Genomic DNA, 20,836 nt, shown 5'->3' on the forward strand with positions numbered 1-20,836 from the left:
GGAGAATTGCTTGAACCCAGGAGGCGGAGGTTGCAGTGAGCCAAGATGGTGCCTGGGCAACAAAATAAGACTCCATCTCAAAAAAAAAAAAAAAACACTGATTTGGTATTTCCCCCCACGTTACAGTTTCATATTTCCTAAAAATACAAAAAGCAAAATAATCAGAAAAGAAGCATACTTCGTTCAGACCTAAGCACTCTGATACCTAGTTTCTCCCCTAAGCAGCAGAGCATGTGGGTTGAGAGCATGGGCGCGGAGTTAGTTTGGTTCACCTGTGGAGGCCTCTGTAGTTCATTTAACCTCTCAGAGCCCTTAGTGTCCTTCTGTTTTAGATGAGGATGATGAGAGCCTCTTGAGATTTTTGTGGCAACATAATGAGCTACCCTGTGTAAAATTACACACAGTCTGGCCCAGAGTAAGTGCTCAACTATTATCATTACCTAGGGGCAGACCAGGGACTAAGGTAAGGTATCCTCGGGAGAGTAAGCTCATCAGCCACGGTGGAATATGCCCCCAGCTCCCACAGAGGAAGACTTAGTCACTGTCCTGGGTTGACAAGGGTCCCCACCCCCAAATTTGTGTTCACCTGGAACCTCAGAATGTGATCTTGTTTGGAAATACGATCTTTGTAGACGTAATTAGTTCATTTAAAGTGAGGTCAGCTGGGCACAGTGGCTCATGCCTGTAATCCCAGCACTTTGGGAGGCCGAGGCAGACAGATTGCTTGAGCCCAGGACTTCGAGACCAGCCTGGGCAACATGGCAAAACTCCATCCCTACCAAAAATACAAAAATTATTCTGATGTGGTGGCGTGCACCTGTAGTCTCAGGTATTCAAGGGGCTGAGGTGGGAGAATCGCTGGAGTCCTGGAGGTCAAGGCTGCAGTGAGCTATGATCCATGCGCTCCAGCCTGGGTGACAGAGACCCCCGTCACAAAAAACAAAACCAAACAAAAACTGGTATTGCTGGATTGCTGGATTAGAGAGGGCTAATTCAATTCCTGGTATCCTTACACGAAGAGGGAGAAAGTGGACACAGACACACAGGGAAGAGAACACCATGTGAAGACCCAGACAGAGAAGAGGACCAGATGAAGACAGAGGCAGAGTTTGCAGTGATGCATCTACACAGCGAGGAATGCCAGGGGTTGCTGGCCCCCGCTGGAAGTGGGGGGAGACAGGGGCTCTCCCCCAGAGTCTTCAAAGAAAGCTTGGTGCTGCCAGCACCTTGATTTTGGACTTCAGCCTCCAGAACTGTGAGACAATTTATATTTTAAGTCACCCAGTTTGTGGTAATTTTGTTGTAGCAGTCCTAGCAAACTAATAGTCATTTAACAGAGACCACACTGCATTGAGCGAGCCTCTTCCCTGCCTTCAGCTAAAGCCTCTTGCTTTCTTTAGCAGGAAATTTTAGCATGAATGAGGTTAAGAGAACGAGACTTTAGGGTTTGGAAAAATGGGCTGTAGCTGATACTTTTAGATTGTCAGGTGCGTGAGCAGATTGAGGAGGATCTTAGAATGTGCATTAATTACTGTCGAATTCAGAAATCTTGCAGTTGCAGCAGCAGCACTGACAGAAGCTTTCCCTGTGACTTTATTTTTTTTTCTTGCCAGGGTCTCACTGTTGGCCCAGGCTGAAGTGCAGTGGCGCAATCACGGCTCACTGCAGCCTTCCACTTCAGCCATCGGAGTAGCTGGGACTACAGGCATGTGGTACCATGCCTGGCTAATTTTTAAATTTTTTGTAGAGACGAGATCAAACTGTGTTCCCCAGGCTGATGTCAAACTCCTGGAATCAAGCAATCCTCCTGTCTTGGCCTCTCAGGGAGCTGGAATTACAGGTGTGAGCCACCACACACAGTCCCTGTGACTTTTTTTGTGTTTTTTTTTTGAGATGGAGTCTCGCTTTGTCGCCAGGCTGCAGTGCAGTGGTGCCATCTCAGCTCACTGCAGCCTCCGCCTCTGGGTTCAAGTGATTCTCCTGCCTCAGCCTCCCGAGTAGCTGGGATTACAGGCATGCACCACCATGCCCAGCTAATTTTTGTATTTTCAGAGAGATAGGGTTTCACCATGTTGATCAGGATGGTCTTGATCTCCTGACCTCGTGATCTGCCTCGGCCTCCTAAAGTGTTGGGATTACAGGTGTGAGCCACTGCGCCCGGCTCCCTGTGACTTTTAAGAGTCCATGTAGCACTGTTCAGTTAGGGTATTTTACAGTGCAGAATGCTCATCAACAGAAAACAAGTGAGAAACCAGCATCACTCAGTGCGGTGCAGAGGTGCCAGCCACACCAGCCCTCCCTCATTAGACCCTGTGCCCGGCCTTCAGGGTGTGTGTGGTGGCCCAGGAAGCAGCCGTAGCTGGTACCACAGCATCGTAGCTGGACTCCTCCCACAGTGTCTGTTCATTAATTTATTTGCTTATTACACATCTATATCTCTCAAACTAAAAATCAATTGAAGCACAAACACAAGCTTTTTCTTGATCTTGCAGCCATAGGTACTGCCATTTAGCCAACCACCTTTCCCCATTCAAACATCCATTTCCTTATTCAGCATAGATAGACGGTGATCATTTATGTGCTGGATGCTGTACAAGCTGGGAATAACAGCAGATACTTAGCTGTCTGTTAGGTATTGAGCTGAAGAACAGCAGATACTTAGCACTCTGTTAGGCACTGTGCTGAAGGATTTGCATATATTATCCCTTCCAATCTTCACAACCCCACTAAATAGGTAATAGGAAATTTTCTGTACAGATGAGGAAGCCGGCACAGTGATGGCAAGTGACTGGTTCAAAGTCATAGAACTAGACCAGCTCAAGGTCTGTGTTCTTCACCACTGAGGCCTGTGTGTCTCTTAGAGTAAGATACAATTCCACCTTCCAAGGAGCCCCGTCTGGAAACTTCCCAGCACTTTTACCTACAAGCTTTGATCCTGGCCAGAAGACCTTAGCTTTAGTTTCTTCGTCTATAAAATATGGAATCCAATACTCTGAGCTTTCTAGAACTGTTGCGAGTAAGCAAAGTGATGCCTGAGTGATAAGCTGAGCACTCCAAGGTGTCTGTTGAACGGAAGTGACAACAATTTGTGTTAGCTGATTCCAAATGTATATTCATTTATTGTCATGGAATCAGGTGTGTTCAGTTCAGTTTTGTGGGTTCAAGGTCATGACACCCCTTTCTGTCCTCCTCTCTGCTACATACTGGGAAAAAGGGGCCTCAAAAGGGGGGCCTCCCCTACTGCCGAAGCTTATGATAGGATAAGACCACATAGATGAGAACAGAGCTAAGATTTTCTTGATCCTTTTCATCTTTCTTAGACCAAACGCAACCTGCAAATGAACCGACCACAGGCAGATATCTTCACAAGCTCGTGAAGACTCCAAACAGTACCTTTCAGAGGGTGGCTGTTGCGGGCTGAGTTGTGTTCTCTCCACCAAAATTCCTGTTGAAGTCCTAACCTTCCAGTCCCTTAGAATGTGACTATATTTGGAGATAGGGTCTTTAAAGAAGTAATTCCATTAAAATGAGATGAATATGGTGAGCCCTGATCCAGTATGACTGTTGGCCTTCTAAGAAGAGGAAATTTGGCCGGGTGCAGTGGCTCACCCCTGTAATCCCAGACCTTTGGGAGGCTGAGGCGGGCGGATCACCTGAGGTCAGGAGTTTGTGACCAGCCTGGGCAACGTGGTGAAACCCTGTCCCTATTAAAAACACAGTAATTAGCCAGGTGTGGTGGTGGGTGCCTGTAATCCCAGCTACTCAGAGGCTGGGGCAGTAGAATTGCTTGAATCTGAGAGGCGGAGGTTGCAGTGAGCCCAAATCACGCCACTGTACTCCAGGCTGGGTGACAAGAGTGAGATTCCATCTCAAAAAGAAATTTGGATACAAACATACATGAAAAGAAGATGTGAATATACCTGGGAAAGATGGCCATGTACAAGCTAAAGAGAGGCTTGAACAGATCCTGGTTTTTGTGGTCTTGGAAGGAACCGGACCCTGCAGACCCCTTGCTCTGAGGCCCATCCTGCAGAACTGTGAGGCCTACACTGCTGTGAGGCCACCCAGTGTGGTGCTTTGTTCCTGCAGCCCTAGAAACTGAATACAGTGGCTTGCACATTAACGGGAAACTCTTTAGGCTCCAAAAGGTGGGGAGGGGGGAGATTTTGTGGTTTAATCAAAGTCTTTAGGGACATCCACACAAAAAGGCCTGAACTACAGTGTGACAATCAGTGAAGACTAAGATTTATAAATGTTTTAACTCCCATAGGGTGTTGTGGAATTATCTTCATTGAAAGTCTCTAAACACCAATCAGACTCTCCCTTGCTTTTTAGGGAGTAAATCACTGTAGAGTGAGTTTTGGAGTAGCTGTTACAAAGGAAGAGGCTTGATTTTTAGGCCTTTCTGTGCTGGTATTGGTCGGGATGGGCTAGGTTATGCTGTAGAAACCTACAAACGAAAAATTTCAGTGGCTTAAAATGACAAAGATGTTTTTGCTTTTTTGTTTTTGAGACAGCCTCGCTCTGTTACTCAGGCTAGAGTGAAGTGGCATGATCTCAGCTCACTGCAACCTCTGCTTCTGAGGTTCGAGTAATCCTCCCATCTCAGCCTCCCCATTAGCTGGGGCTCTAGGTGCACAGCACCACACCCGGCTAGCGTGTTTGTTGTTGTTGTTGTTTGGTAGAGATGGGTTTTACTGTGTTGCCCAAGCTGGTCTTGAACTTCTGAGCTCAAACAATCCATCCTCCTCAGCCTCCCACAGTGCTGGGATTACAGGGTGAGCCACCGAGTCTAGCCTGTTGGGATTTTGCTCATCCCACTTCTCCGTCAGGGGTTGGCTGGAGGCTCTGCTTTGCATCCTTCCTGCAGGTCCCAGGCTAATGGAGCAGCCACTCTCTAGAACATTCCCAGGCACCATAAAGGGAAAGGGAGCTCTGGAGGATCTCACACTGACAATTACATGCTCAGGCTCAGAAGTGACACATGTCACTTCTCATGATTTGTTGGTCAGAACTAGTCATTCAGTCTCTACCAACTACAAGGGGGACAGGAAGTGCAACCCTACCCTGTCCCCAGAGTAGGAGAGAGCTAGAATTCTTGGTGAACATCGCTAGTGTCTGTAGCAGTCTACCCATCTGGTATCCCAATATTCGATTCACCCCCCTTCAACACACACAATATACCCATCCGCCTCCCGTTTCCCAGGGAGCCCAAGCATCCCATCCAGTTTCAGTATTAAGCTCAGAGTTTCCGATCTCATGACAGTCCCTACTTCAGTGAATGAGGCACAGTCTCATTGATCTAGAGTATGGCTCCTCTTGATTTTGAAATCGGTAAACTAGAAAGATGAGCTAGTCTTGTTCTCCTCTCTCTAAAAATACAATTGTTGAATAAGGCTGGGATAACCACATTGAACGCTCTCAGTGGAAAAGGGAGAAGTGGGAGATATACAGCATTCGCTGGTCCATAGCAATCCTGAGGTAGAATAAGGGTGGGCAGATATTCCGAGGCCCTCACTCCTGCAGAAAGGATATGTGTCTTGAATCGGCCCTGATTCAGCTTGCATAAGTAATTCCCTTTCTCTGGTTTCCATGGCCATTGGTTCTGCTTGCTTGCTTTCTTTTTCTTTCTTTCCTTTTTTTTGAGACAAAGTGTCATTCTGTTGCCCGGGCTGGAGTGCAATGGCACAATCTTGGCTCACTGCAACCTCTGCCTCCCAGGTTCAAGCAATTCTTCTGCCTCAGCCTCCTGAGTAGCTGGGATTACAGGTGCCCACCACCACGCCCAGCTTATTTTTGTATTTTCAGTAGAGATGGGGTTTTGCCATGTTGGCCAGGCTGGTCTCAAACTCCTGACCTTGTGATTTGCCTGCCTCGGCCTCCCAAAGTGCTGGGATTACAGGCGTGAGCCACTGCACCAGCCTCTGTGTGTGTGTGTGTGTGTGTGTGTGTGTATGTGTGTGTGTGTGTGAGAGAGAGAGAGAGAGAGAGAGAGAGAGACAGTTTCGCTCTGTTGCCAGTCTGGAGTGCAGTCGTGTGATCTTGGCTCATGGCAACCTCCAACTCGCAGGTTCAAGCGATTCTCCTGTCTCAGCCTCCTGAGTCGCTGGGACTACAGGCATATGCCACCACGCCCAGCTACTTTTTATGTTTTTTTTTAGTAGAGACAAGGTTTCACTGTGCTGGTCAGGATGATCTCGATATCTTGACCTTGTGATCCGCCCACCTCAGACTCCCAAAGTGCTGGGATTATAGACATGAGCCACCAAGTCTAGATTATGTTTTTTCTTTACTTTCCTGGATGTCATCTGAAGAGGGCATTAGTGAGATGGTCTCTGTTATATATTCTGATATATATGTCATATATGGAAAGAGTACACACACACACACGTTTTCATCCACATTTCCTGGCTCATAGCTCCCATAACCTTTGTTATCAAGTTACGCCACTTTAGGCCCCAGAAAACAGAATCTCTCTGACTTTCCCTGCTGTCCTTTCACTTGCTTGTTTACTTTCCAAGGCAGGAATCTCCCCCTACCTTTCTGTCTTGGAGCTGGCCATAAAGAAATTCTCTCACCTATCTTGTCTCATTATAGGTCATAAGACGTAAAGAAAGGGTCCTTCCCCATACCCAGGATGAAGGAATGCTGCACAGAGAGACCGAGGAGAATCTGAACAGACAGGCCTTGCTGGGTTTCCCCACTCAGTCTATTCGTGTTTACCAGATCATACCCTTTTTGTCCAGCCATTTCCACATGGCTGTCCATCTTTCAGTCATGCCTATCAAATGAAGTCTCTGTAAAAGGCCCAAGAGGATGGATTCTCCACACTTCTCTATGAGTATGGAGAGCTTCTGGATAGCTGAACACATGGAGGTTCCTGGAGGGTGGTGTGCCTAGTGCGAGCATGGAAGCTCCACACCCCTTCCATACATCTCCATGTATCTCTTTAACTGTATCCTTTGTAATATATATTAATATATATTTTAATATGTATGTACTTATATATAATTATATATCACATATATATTTTATGTATGTAAGATATATATATATTTTGAGATGGTGTCTCGTTCTGTCACCTAGGCTAGAGAGCAGTGGCGTGATCTCCGCTTACTGCAACCTCTGCTTCCCAGGCTTAAGTAAGTCTCCTGCCTTAGCCTCCTGATTACAGGCGGGCTCACTATGCCTAATTTTTTTGTGTTTTTAGTAGAGATGGGGTTTTGCCATGTTGGCCAGGCTGGTCTCGAACTCTTGACCTCAGGTGATCCACCTTCCTTGGCCTGTAAAAGTGCTGGGATTACAGGCATGAGCCACTGTAACTGGTCTGTAATATTCTTTTTAATAAACCAGTAAATGTAAATATTTCCCTGAGTTCTATGAGCCATCCTAGCAAATTAAACTCAGAGGAGGTTGTGCGATCCACAGTTGACAGCTAGTTGGTCAGAGGGATGTAATACAACCTTAGGCTTACAATTGGCATCAGAATTGGGGGCAGTCTTGTGAGACTGAGCCCTGGGCATGTGGTGTCTGACACTGTCTCCAGGTAGAGAGTGTTGGAGTTGAACTGGATTGGAAGACACCCAGATGATGTCACTGCATATTGATTCTTGATTTGCCCTCACAACCTCCTGAACAGCATTCTCGGACTGCTTGCTGCTCCAAAGTGTTGGTGAGGGGTGGGGAGGACTAAGTTAAATAAGGACCTGGGGAGGGGAAGAAGGAAAGGGGAAAATGGGGAGAAGTTGGCCAACAGGCACAAAGCTACCATTAGATAGAAGTAAGTTCTGGTGTTCTGTTATAGTCAGGTGATGATGGTTAACAGTGAGGTATTGTGTATTATAAAACAGCTAAAATAGAGGCTTTTGCATGTTCTTGCCACAAAGAATTAAGTGCACGAGGTGACACATTAAGTACCCTGATTTGATCATTGTACATTATACAATATATAATATCAGAACATCAAATTGTATCCCATAAATATCTATAATTACAAGATGTCATTAAGAAGGATCATTTAAAATCTCCAGCAGTCAGACGTTTTTATGCTGGACTAGTGATTCCTTTAAAAACATGGTTAACGTCTTGTCTATTTTAGTCTAGTCAGTGTGCAGGCTAAAGCAGTTCCATCTTTGATGCTAATCCGCCGTGTTGACTTCTTCAGTGCTGGTCCCAGGAATGCCTGTAAGATTTCTACTTTATTGTACCTAAATCCTGCCCTTAGATTGTTTATGTAAACAACGATGTTATGTAAATACATACTTACCATAAATCCTGCCCTTAGGCAAATTCCCTCTAGTATCTAAGCCCTGGGTCTGGGGTGGGGTAACCCCATGGACAGAGGGGATCCACCATCTCTTCGAGCAGCCTGAGGCATGGCTTCTGTTTTTAATGGCCTATTACACGTGGTTTTGTTGTTGTTGTTGTTTTCTGAGAAACTGGATTTGTTACCACTTCCTTTGGCCTCTCAACTTCCTCAGACTTCGAGGGTAGGTTTGCATAGACCTGCTTAGTACAGAACATTTTCAGATTTCAAAACTTGTATTTTCAATGGACATCTTGTAATTATTTATGGGATACAGTTTGATGTATTGATATTATATAATGTATAATGATTAAATTGGAGTATTTAATGTGTCACCCCGTGCACTTATTTCTTTGTGGTGAGAACATGCAAAAGCCTCTATTTTAGCTGTTTTATAATACACAGTACCTCACTGTTTATGCATAGTCACCAGACTGTAACAGAACACCAGAACTTCTATCTTTGTCTTTTTTTTTCTCTTTTTCTAGAACTTACTTCTATCTAATGGTAACTTGGTGTGTGTTGGCCAACTTCTCCCCATTTTCCCCTTTCCTTCTCCTGTCCCCAGTCCTTACTTCACTTAACATAATGTCCTACAGGTCCATGCATATTGTCACAAATGACGGGTTTGCTCCTTTTCTGTGGTGGAATAGTATTACACTCTGTATGATGCTACATTTTTTCATTTGTCAGTTGTTGGTCACTTCGGTTGATCCCGTAGTTTGGCTGTTGTGACTAGTCTTGCAATGAACGTGGATGACAGCCCTCTCTGACAAACCGGATTTTATTTCCTTTAGCTCTCTGGTAGTGAGATTGCTAGATCATATGGTAGCTCTATTTTTAATGCTTTGTGGAACGTCTGGACTATTTTCCGCTCTACTAAAATATAGTCCCAGCAACACTGTGTTAGTGTTCCCTTTTCTCCACATCCTTGACAATTGTTTTCTTTTGTCTTTTTTTATTATAAGTCATTGTAATTGGAGTGAGGTTGTATCTCACTGGTTTTGATTTGCATGTCCCTGATAATTAGTGATGTTGAAAATTTTTTCCTGTGCCTCTAGCCATTTGTGTGTTTTAAAAAATGTCTATTCAGATCTTTTGCCCATTTTAAAATCAGGTTATTGTTATTTTTGAGGCAGAGTCTTACTCTGTCACTCAGGCTGGAGTGCAGTGGTGTGGTTTCGGCTCACTGCAACCTCCGCCTCCTGGGTTCAAGTGATTCTCCTGCCTCAACCTCCTGAGCAGCTGGGATTACAGGCGTGTGCCATCACACCTGGCTAATTTTTTGTATTTTTAGTAGAGATGGGGGTTTTCACCTTGTTAGCCAGGATGGTCTCAATCTCCTGACCTTGTGATCTGCCTGCCTCAGCCCCCAAAGTGCTGGGATTACAGGTGTTTTATTTTTTATTTTTTATTTTTACAGAGGAGACCCCTGAATCCTTACCCAGATGGGAAGAGGATTGTCAAAGATTAAAAAATCCCAGCACTTTGGGAGGTTGAGGTAGGTGGATCACCTGAGGTCAGGAGATCAAGACCAGCCTGGCCTTTCAACATGGTGAAACTCCATCTCTACCCCTAAAAAAAAAAAAAAAAAAAGCCATACATGATGGCGGGCATCTGTAGTCCCAGCTACTGGGAAGGCTGAGACAGGAGAATTGCTCAAACGGGGAGGTGGAGGTTGCAGTGAGCCAAGATCATGCCACTGTACTCCAGCTAGGGAGATAGAGTGAGACTCCATCTCAAAAAAAAAAAAAAAAGAGAGAAAAAAAAACAGAAAAACATACTCATTGACAACGGGGGTCATGCCCAGAAGGCGATGCCCCTCATCCAGATCATCAGGCCTTCATGGCGTTGTCTCTAGAAATCCAAATGTTTCCTCTGGAGGCTGTCATGGAAGGAGACCTCAACTAGAATGTGGAGGACCTGGGTTCACTTCTCTGGGCTTTAATTTTCTCTTATTTTTCTTTAATCTTTTTCCTCTTTTTTGAGACAGAGTCTCACTCTGTCGGCCAGGCTGGAGTGCAGTGATGCAATTTCGGCTCACTACCACCTCCGCTTCCTGGTTTCCAGTGATTCTCATGCCTCAGCCTCCTGAGAATCTCGAATTACAGGTGCCTGCCACCACACTCGGCTAAATTTTTATATTTTTAGTAGAGACTGGGTTTTGCCATGTTGGCCAGGCTGATCTCGATTTCCTGACCTCAAATGATCTGCCCGCCTTGGCCTCCCAAAGTACTGGGATTACAGGTGTGAGCCACTGCTCCTGGCCTAATTTTCTTATATTTAAGACAGGAATAAATATAATACTTGTACCAGTTGAGTCTTTAGAGGCAGATAGATGAGAAAAATCAGTCCACACCATTTGGCTTTCTTGAAGTTCAATATCTAGAGTCTATAGATAGAGGCATTCTTAATCCTCAGTGTTTCTTTTTAAATTTTATTTTACTTTAAATTCTGGGATACATATGCAGAACCTTCAGGTTTGTTACATAGGTATACATGTGCCATGGTGGTTTGCTGCACTTATCATCCTGTCATCTAGGTTTTAAGCCCCCATGTATTACGTATTCGTCCTAACGCTCTCCTTCCCCTCGCCCCCTAGCAGGCCCCGCTGTGTGATGTTCCCCTCCTTGTGTCCATGTGTTGTCATTGTTCAACTCCTACTTATGAGTAAGAACATATGGTGTTTGGTTTTCTGTTCCTGTGTTAGTTTACTGAGAATGATGGTTCCCAGCTTCATCCATGTCCCTGCAAATGACATGACTTTATTCATTTTTATGGCTGCATAGTATTCCATGGTGTATATGTACATTTTCTTTATCCAGTCTATCATTGATGGGCATTTGGGTTGGTTTCAAGTCTTTGCTGTTGTAAATAGTGCTGTATTAAACATACGTGTGCATGTGTCTTTATAATAGAATGATTTATAATCCTTTGGATATATGCCCAGTAATGGGATTGCTGGGTCAAATGGTATTTCTGGCTCTGGATCCTTGAGGAATTGCCACACTGTCTTCCACATGGTGGAACTAATTTACACACCCATCAACAAGGTAAAAGCGTTCCTATTTCTCCACATCCTCAGCAACATCTGTTGTTTCCTGAGTTTTTAATGATTGCCATTCTAACTGGCATGAGATGGTATCTCATTGTGGTCTTGATTTGCATTTCTCTGACCAGTGATGATGAGCTTGTTTTCATACATTTCTTGGCCATATAAATGTCTTTTTTTGAGAAGTGTTTGTTCATATCCTTTGCCTGCTTTTTGATGGGGTTATTTTTTTCTTGTAAATTTAAGCTCCTTGTAGATTCTGGGTGTTAGACCTTTGTCTGATGGATAGATTGCAAAAATGTTCTCCCATTCTGTAGATTGCCTGTTCACTCTGTTGATAGTTTCTTTTGCTGTGCAGTAACTTTTTAGTTTAATTAGATCCCACTTATCAAAATGGGTTTGTTTCCATTGCTTTTGGTGTTTTAGTCATGAAGTCTTTGCCCATGCCTATGTCCTGAATGGTATTGCTTCGGTTTCTTCTAGGGTTTTTATGGTTTTAGGTTTTATGTTTAAGTCTTTAATCCATCTTGAGTTAATTTTTGTATAAGGTATAGGGAAGGGGTCCATTTTCTGTTTTCTGCATATGACTAGCCAGTTTTCCCAACACCACTTATTAAATAGAGAATCCTTTCCCCGTTGCTGCTGCTTGTCAGGTTTGTCAAAGATCAGATGGTTGTAGATATGTAGTGTCGTTTTCTGAGGCCTCTGTTCTGTTTCACTGGTCTATATATCTGTTTTGGTACCTGTACCATGCTGTTTTGGTTTCTATAGCCTTATAGTATAGTTTAAAGTAAGGTAGCATGATGCCTCCAGCTTTGTTCTTTTTGCCTAGAATTGTCTTGGCTATGCGGGCTCTTTTTTGGTTTTGTATGAAATTTAAAGTAGTTTTTTCTAATTGTGTGAAGAAAGTTGATGATAGCTTGATGGGAATAGCACTGAATCTATAAATTACTTTGGGCTGCATGGCCGTTTTCATGGTATTGATTGTTCCTATCCATGAGCATGGAATGTTTTTCCATTTGTTTGTGTCCTCTCTTACTTCCTTGAACAGTGGTTTGGAGTTCTCCTTGAAGAGGTACTTCACATCCCTTCTAAGTTGTATTCGTAGGTATTTTATTCTCTTTGTAGCAATTGTGAATGGGAAGCTCACTCATGATTTGGCTCTCTGCTTGTCTATGATTGGTGTATAGGAACGCTTGTGCTTTTTGCACATTAATTTTGTATCCTGAGACTTTGCTGAAGTTGTTTATCAGCTTAAGAAGTTTTTGGGCTGAGACAATGGGATTTTCTAAATAGACAATCATGTCATCTGCAAACAGACAATTTGACTTCCTCTCTTTGTATTTGAATACCCTTTATTTCTCTTGCCTGATTGCCTTGGCCAGAACTTCCAACACTATGTTGAATAGGAATGGTGAGAGAGGGCATCCTTTTTTTGTACTGGTTTTCAAAGGGAATGCTTCTGGCTTTTGTCCATTCGGTATGATACTGGCTGTGGGTTTGTCATAAATAGCTCTTATTATTTTGAGATATATTCCATCAAGACCTAGTTTGAGTTTTTAGCATGAAACATTGTTGGATTTTCTCGAAGGCCTTTTCTGCATCTATTGAGATAATGATGTGGTTTTTGTCATTATTTCTGTTTATGTGATGGATTATGTTTATTGATTTGCGTATGTTGAACCAGTCTTGCATCCCAGGGATGAAGCCGAACTTGATCGTGGTGGATAAGCTTTTTGATGTGCTGCTGGATTCGGTTTGCAAGTATTTTATTGAGGATTTTTTGCATTAGTGTTCTTCAGGGATACTGGCCTGAAACTTTCTTTTTTTGTTGTCTCTTCCTGGTTTTGGTATCGGGATGATTCTGGCCTCATAAAATGAGTTAGGGAGGAGTCCCTTCTCTTTTTCTATTGTTTGGATTAGTTTCAGAAGGAATGGTATCAGATCCTCTTTGTACCTCTGGTAGAATTTGGCTGTGAATCCATCTGTTCTTGGGCTTTTTTCGGTTGGTAGGCTATTAACTACCGCCTCAATTTCAGAACTTGTTATTGGTCTATTAAGAGATTCAACTTCTTGGTTTTTGTATTGGGACGGTGTATGTGTTCAGGAATTTATCAATTTCTTCCAGGTTTTCTAGTTTATTTGCTAGAGGTGTTTATTGCATTCTCTGATGGTAGTTTGTATTTCTATGGGATCAGTGGTGATATCCCCCTTAGCATTTTTTATTGTGATTATTTGATTCTTCTCTCTTTTCTTCATTAGCCTGATTAGTGGTGTATTTATTTTGTTAATTTTTTCAAAAAACCAGCTCCTAGATTCATTGATTTTTTTTTTTTTTTTTTTTTTTTTTCTTTTCTTATTTGAAGAGTTTTTTGTGTCTCTTTGTCCTTCAGTTCTGGTCTGATCTTAGTTACTTCTTGTGGTCTGCTAGCTTTTAAGTTTGTTTGCTCTTGCTTCTCTGGTTCTTTTACTTGTGATGTTAGGGTGTTGCTTTTAGATCTTTCCTGCTTTCTCCTGTGGGCATTTAATGCTATAAATTTTCCTTTTAACACTGCTTTAGCTGTGTCCCAGAGATTCTGGTACATTGTCTCTTCGTTTTCATTGGTTTCAAAGAACTTCTTTATTTCTCCCTTAATTTTGTTATTTATCCAGTAGTCATTCAGGAGCAGGTTGTTCGGTTTCCATGTAGTTCTGTGGTTTTGAGTGAGTTTCTTTTTTATTCTTTCTTTTTTTTGACTACTACCCTTTCAGTGGCTTCTAAATGAGCAAGTTTCTTAATTCTGCATTCTACTTTGATTGCATTGTGGCCTGAGAGACTGTTATGATTTACATTCTTTTGCATTTGCTGAGGGCTGTTTTACTTCCAATTATGTGGTCTCTCTTAGAATAAGTATGATATGGTGCTGAGGAGAATGTATATTCTGTTGATTTGGGGTGGAGAGTTCTGTTTGGTGTCTATGAGGTCTGCTTGGTCTAAAGCTAATTTCAAGTCCTGAATATCCTTGTTAATTTTCTGTCTCATTGATCTAATATTGACAGTGAGGTGTTAAAGTCTCCCACTATTGGCTGGGTGTGGTGCCTCATGCCTGTAATCCCAGCACTCTGGGAGGCCAAGGCAGGTGGATCACTTGAGGTCAGGAGTTCAAGACCAGCCTAGTCAACATGGACAAGAGTGAGACTTAGTCTCAGGAAAAAAAAAAAAAAAAAAAAGGCTCCCACTGTTATTGTGTGGGAGTCTAAGTCTCTTTGTAAGTCTCTAAGAACTTGTTTTATGAATCTGGGTGCTCCTGTATTTGATGCATATGTATTTAGGAGAATTAAATCTTCTTGTTGCATTGATTCCTTGACCATTATGTAATGCCTTTCTTTGTCTTTTTTGATCTTGTTGGTTTAAAATTTGTTTTATCAGAGACTAGGATTGCAACCCCTGATTTTTTTTCCTTTTCATTTGCTTGGTAAATCTCCCATCCCTTTATTTTGAACCTGTGTGTGTCTTGCACGTGAGATGGGTCTTCTGAATACAGCATACAGATGGGTCTTGGCTCTTTATCCAATTTGCCAGTCTGTGTCTTTTAATTGTCAGCATTTAGCCCATCTACATTTAAGGTTAATATCGTTATGTATGAATCTGATTCTGTTATCATGATGTTAACTGGTTATTTTGCACATTAGTTGATGCAGTTTCTTTATAGTGTTGTTGGTCTTTATATTTTGATGTGTTTTTACACTGGCTGGTACTGGTTTTTCCTTTCCATATTTAGTGCTTCCTTCAGGAGCTCTTGTAAGGCAGGCCCAGTGGTGACAAACTCCCTCAGCATTTGTTTATCTGTAAAGGATTTTACTTCTCCTTCGCTTATGAAGCTTAGTTTGGCTGGATATGATTCCTGGTTGAAAATTCTTTAAGAATGTTGAATATTTGGCCCCCACTCTGTTCTGGCTCGTAGGGTTTCTGCAGAGAGATCTGCTGTTAGTCTGATGGGCTTCCCTTTGTAGGTAACCTAACTTTTCTCTCTGGCTGCCCTTAGCATTTTCTCCTTTGTTGGAGAATCTGACAATTATGTGTCTTGAGGTTGCTGTTCTTGAGGAGTATCTTAGTGGAGTTCTCTGTCTTTTCTGAATTTGAAAGTTGGCCTGTCTTGTTGGGTTGGGGAAGTTCTCCTGGATGGTATCCTGAAGTGTGTTTTCCAGCTTGGTTCCGTTATCTCCATCACTTTCAGGTACACCAATCAGTCATAGGTTTGGTCTTTTCACAGAGTCCTATATTTCTTGGAGGCTTTGTTTGTTCCTTTTCATTCTTTTTTCTCTAATCTTGTCTTCATGCTTTATTTCATTAAGTCGATCTTCAATCTCTGATATCCTTTCTTCCACTTGATCGATTTGGCTATTGTTACTTGTGTATGCTTTGTGAAGTTCCAATGCTGTGTTTTTCAGCTCCATCAGGTCATTTATGTTGTTTTCTAAACTGGTTATTCTAGTTAGTGGTTCCTTGTACCCTTTTATCAAGGTCCTTAGCTTCCTTGCATTGGGTTAGAACATGCTCCTTTAGCTCAGAGGAGTTTGTTATTACCCGCCTTCTGAAGCCTACTTCTGTCACTTCGTCAAACTCATTCTCCATCCAGTTTTGTGCCCTTGCCGGAGAGGAGTTGCAATCATTTGGAAAGGAGGCATTTTGGATTTTGGATGTTTAAGCATTTTTGCACTGGTTTTTCCTCTCCCTGGGAGAGGGAGGCCCCTAGTTCCTTGCACTTCCCAGGTAAGGTGATGCCCCGCCTTGCTTCTGCTCCCCATCTGTGGGGCTACACCCACTGCCTAACCAGTCCCAGTGAGATGAACAGGATACCTCAGTTGGAAATGAAGCAATCACCCGTCTTCTGCATTGGTCTTGCTGGGAGCTGCAACCCAGAGCTGTTCCTGTTTGGCCATCTTGCCAAAGCAACCCCTAATCCTCAGGTTTTCTAGGAACTCAAATTTGGAAATCAAACCTAGATCTGTCTTTTTTTTTTCTGTTTGCATTCCTGCTATAACAATCTCAAACCTCCCTGAGGCATAAGAATTACCTTAGGCTAACTAGGGGAAAAGTCATTCACAAAATACAAAAGAGAAAAATACATTTAAAATATATTATCCTTATTATATTCTTTCAGACTTTCCCTAATGTCCTTTACCTTATCGCCTGTTACCCAAACTCCCTGTCAAGCCCCGCCCAAATAACCAACTGGAGAAGTAATGATGATAATGATCGTTTACTGACTACTTGGTATCAGACAAATGTGCTTTTAAACTTGACCATAACCTTGTAGATGTTCATATCCCTGCTGAATAGATGAGAAGCTGGAGCTTAGAAAAGGAGACTTGTACAAAGTAGCAGAGCTAATTTTGGGGAGAAAAATTGTTGAGAAAACTCATTTGTGTTTTCACTTTTTCTCACTTTGGCTCAGAAGTCAGGCATTCATTCAAATGCTGCAAATTTAGAACTTTAAAATACAGCTAGAGAAACATCCATTAAATAATATGGATGCTTAACACACTGCTCAATAAATGGCAACCAATATTATTAATATTTCTACTGATGACCAGGAAGATAAATATCTTAGTGTGTGGAGAACAGAGTCCATCATGGCCAAACTCTTGGTACAGTTTGATATTTCAACAGCTGGGCAGGAAAGAAGGTAAAGTGCTTTGGGAAGACAGGAGATCCTGGGTGAGATGGAAACAGGGGCTTGGGTTTCCCCTTTTCTTTTGGATGGGAATCCAGAACACCTGGGATCTTGTTCAGGTTTGGCTAATGCTGTGGAGAGGCCATTTAAGGACCTTGCGGTTTAGTGTCCTCACCCATAAAATGACAGGTCAGGATGTTGGTGGTGAATCTGTAGGAGTCTGCAGCAACTTCAGTTTTTGCCTCCTCAGAAGCAAGAATTTGATCGAGGGCCGTAAGGCAGAGGGAGAGACTGAGGCAAGTTTTAGAGCGTGTCAGTGAAAAGAGTCAAACTCTGTAAAATATTTGAAGACATTTATTCTGAGCCAAACATGAGTGACACAGCCCTCAGGAGCTCCTAAAAACATGTGCCCGAGGTGGTCAGATGCATTTTAGGGAGGCGTGAGACATCAATCAGATACATTTGAGAAAGACATTGGTCCAGAAAGGTGGGGCAATTCAAGTTATAGGGGGCAGGGTGGGGCACTTCCAGGCTATAGGTGAATTTAAACATTTTCTGGTTGACGGTTGAGTTTGTCTAAAGATCTGGAATTCATAGAAAGGGAATGTTCAGGTTAACATAAAGATTGTGGAGACCAAAGTTCTTCTGAAGTCTCATAGCGGCTGCCCTTAGAGACAATAGATAAATGTTTCTAGTCAGACCTTCGTTAATAATCTCTTTAGGATTGGAAGGGTCTGGAAGAAAAAGATCTAGCTATGTTAATAGAGATTGTTTATAGATGCAATTTTTCCCCTACAAAGGACAGCTTTGCAGGGCCATTTCAAAATACGGCAAACATGTTTTGGTGTAAAATATTTTGATTTTCTCCCTTGTCTCATAATGTTATGCCAGAGTCAGATTGGAAAGTAAGTCACAATATATAGGGTTGAATAAAACCCATCTGATGAGAATTAATGATTTGTAGGGCATGACTCCCCAGACCCCTTAGAGAGGAATTTGGGCAAGATAAAAAAAAAAAATAGAATTTAGTCCTCTTGGGGTTTCACTATGTTGCCCAGGCTGGTCTTGAACTCCTAACCTCAAGTGATCTGCTCGCCTTGCCCTCCCAAAGTGCTGGGATTATAGGCATGAGCTACAGTGCCCAGCCTGATCTATGCCTTGCAGGCACTTTATCTGTGATATTTCACTTAACGTTTATAACATCACACCCATTTGGCTTTCTAGAAGTTCAGTGGTTACAGGTCTAGAGGCAGGCATTTTAACCATCCATATTCTATAGATGTAGAAACAAGGGCTTAAAAAGGTAAAATCCCTTGCTCAAAGTCTGGTAAACTGGAAGCTAGGAGCCTTAAGTTAGGTGTCTGGTTCCAGAGTTCCTGCTTTCTCAAACCCTGCAGCATGGTGGCGCTTGTTCTCCATTGCAGAGCACTGGGGTTGGTCCTAAGGTGATGGTGATGTCAGTGGCCATATGGTAGAAGGAACTCCATCCCTCTCAGACCAAGGGAGATACAGAGTGCAGTATGCAGATTCAGACACTAGGTGGCAGAGTGCCCCAGGGCAGACAGCTCCCCAGGCCTGGATCTGCAGGTTGTGGTTCTCTCCTGTGTCCTGCATTCTTTTAAATTAAGAAAAGGCTACACATTCCTGTAAACGATGTGGTCTTTTACACTAGGACCAAGATATGTGCAACTAGATATATGCCCAAACTGTACATGTTTCATCCTTTATTGGGAGACATAAAGGAATTAAAGAATGAAAAACCAAAATGGAAAGGAAAAGAGAGCAGTGGAGTCAATGCTGTAAAAGGCAAAGATTCCCTTTAAATTGCTTTTTAAAGAGTTTTTTGATAACAAATTTTAAAGTTTTTCTTTTTAAAGAATTTTAATAATTGTGATGTTTTATTTGGAGACATTTAATACTTTTTTTTTTTTGAAACGGAATCTCAATCTGTCGCCAGGCTGGAGTGCAGTGGCGCAAATCTTGGCTCACTGCAACCTCCGCCTCCCGGGTTCAAGTGATTCTCCTGCCTCAGGCTCCCGAGTAGCTGGGACTACAGGCACGTGCCACCATGCCCAGCTTTTTTTGTATTTTTTTTTTTTTAAGTAGAGATGGGATTTCACCATGTTGGCCAGGATGGTCTTGATCTCTTGACCTCCTGGTCTGCCCACCTAGGCCTCCCAAAGTGCTGGGATTACAGGCGTGAGCCACTGTGCCTGGCCTATAGAATACATTTAATATTAAATTTCATTTAATTATCACCTAGGTTTTTTGTTTTTGTTTTTTTTTTGAGACTGAGTCTCACTCTGTCACCCAGGCTGGAGTGCAGTGGTATGATCTCCGCCTCCCAGGTTCCAGCAATTCTCTTGCCTCAGCCTCTGGAGTAGCTGGGATTACAAGCAACCACCACCATACCAAACTAATTTTTCATATTTTTAGTAGGGAGGGAATTTCGCCATGTCAGCCAGGCTGGTCTCAAACTCTTGATCTCAGGTGATCCACCTGCCTCGGCCTCTAAAAGTGTTGGGATTACAGGTGTGAGCTACCACACCCAGCCAATTCTCTTTTCCTTTGTTTTACTGGAGGGAAAAATATCATTCTTCCAATTTTGGAAGGGAAACATATATCATTTTATAAGAAACAAGTCTAGTTTGATGTTTTATTGTAGCCTTTCAGTATTTTAGAAGGTTAGACTAAGACTCAAAATCATGTGTTTATACTATAGGCAAAAATAGGCTTTTTTTTTTCTTTTTCTTTTTTTTTTCTTTTTGAGATGGAGTCTCACTCCATTGCCCAGGCTGGAGTGCAATGGCATGATTTCAGCTCACTGCAACCTCTACCTTCCAGATTCAAGTGATTCTCCTGGCTTAGCCTCTTGAGTAGCTGGGATTACAGATTTGTGCCACCATGTATGGCTAATTTTTGTACTTTTAGTAGAGACAGGGTTTCACTACATTGGCCAGGCTGATCTCGAGTTCCTGACCTCAAATGATCTGCCCACCTCTGCCTCCCAAAGCCCTGGGATTATAGGCGTGAGCCATTGCGCTCGGCCCCAAAATAGGCTCATCTCTTGCTGTTACCCACAAGTGAATAAAGTTAAGGCAAGAGGTGGGTCTGGTGTAGCTAGCCCAGGAAGCCTCTCTCGGCCCTCATCTCACTTTAGGACAAAGTGGGATCTGTGCAGTGGCCTACGAAAGGAAGTAATTCCACCTTTTCTAAAGTCATCTGGAGCATGTTTTCAAAAATGAAGACTGTCACTTTAACCATATGAAGTCTGGAGCACTGTGTTTTGCATGCCATGATTATTGGTTATTTAAGCTTCATCAATGAAAAGAAACAGAGCAATAGCCAAGCTTTAGTCTAATAAGAAATGAGAAACGGAAGCTGTCAACCATGGAATGGGAACAAGGATGCACTGAGCCGAGGACATGCCACCTCCTACCCTACAACTCAGAACCTCCCAAGGGAGGCTATTTTGCCCTTTAGTCCCGTTTTAAGTTGATTTTAATCTCCATCTTGATTGCCTTTCTTTCAAATGGATGGATACATTCGGAGAGCTTGTCCTGATCAATCCTGATTGTCTACGAATGTATCCACTGATATGGATAGGGCCACCTGATGTACCCCTGTAACTATGCTCCTGTCAATCAGGCAGTCACATTTTGTGGCAAAGGAGGCCTGCATTTGATGCTCAAAAACGAGACAGCCCAAGGAGCCTCAGCACTTGGTTGCAACACTGGGGACAAACTCTGAGTAATAAAGTGGGTGACAGAGGCTTAAGGCAAGACCTCCTGTGACATTTGGTTTTGCTCAGTTGGAGGTGTG

The 20,836-nt window shown here is 42.9% G+C and overlaps 1 long non-coding RNA gene across 1 annotated transcript in view; it reads left to right on the top strand.

Annotated features, from left to right (window-relative positions):
- Window positions 1–20,836, top strand: part of LOC135268624 (uncharacterized) — a 72,149-nt gene that overhangs the window by 38,750 nt on the left and 12,563 nt on the right. The gene's annotated exons all lie outside the window — the stretch shown is intronic.

Source organism: Aotus nancymaae, unplaced genomic scaffold (assembly GCF_030222135.1).
Source record: "Aotus nancymaae isolate 86718 unplaced genomic scaffold, 86718_ANA_hifiasm-v0.15.2.pri h1tg000041l, whole genome shotgun sequence".
Classification (NCBI taxonomy): Eukaryota; Metazoa; Chordata; class Mammalia; order Primates; family Aotidae; genus Aotus; species Aotus nancymaae.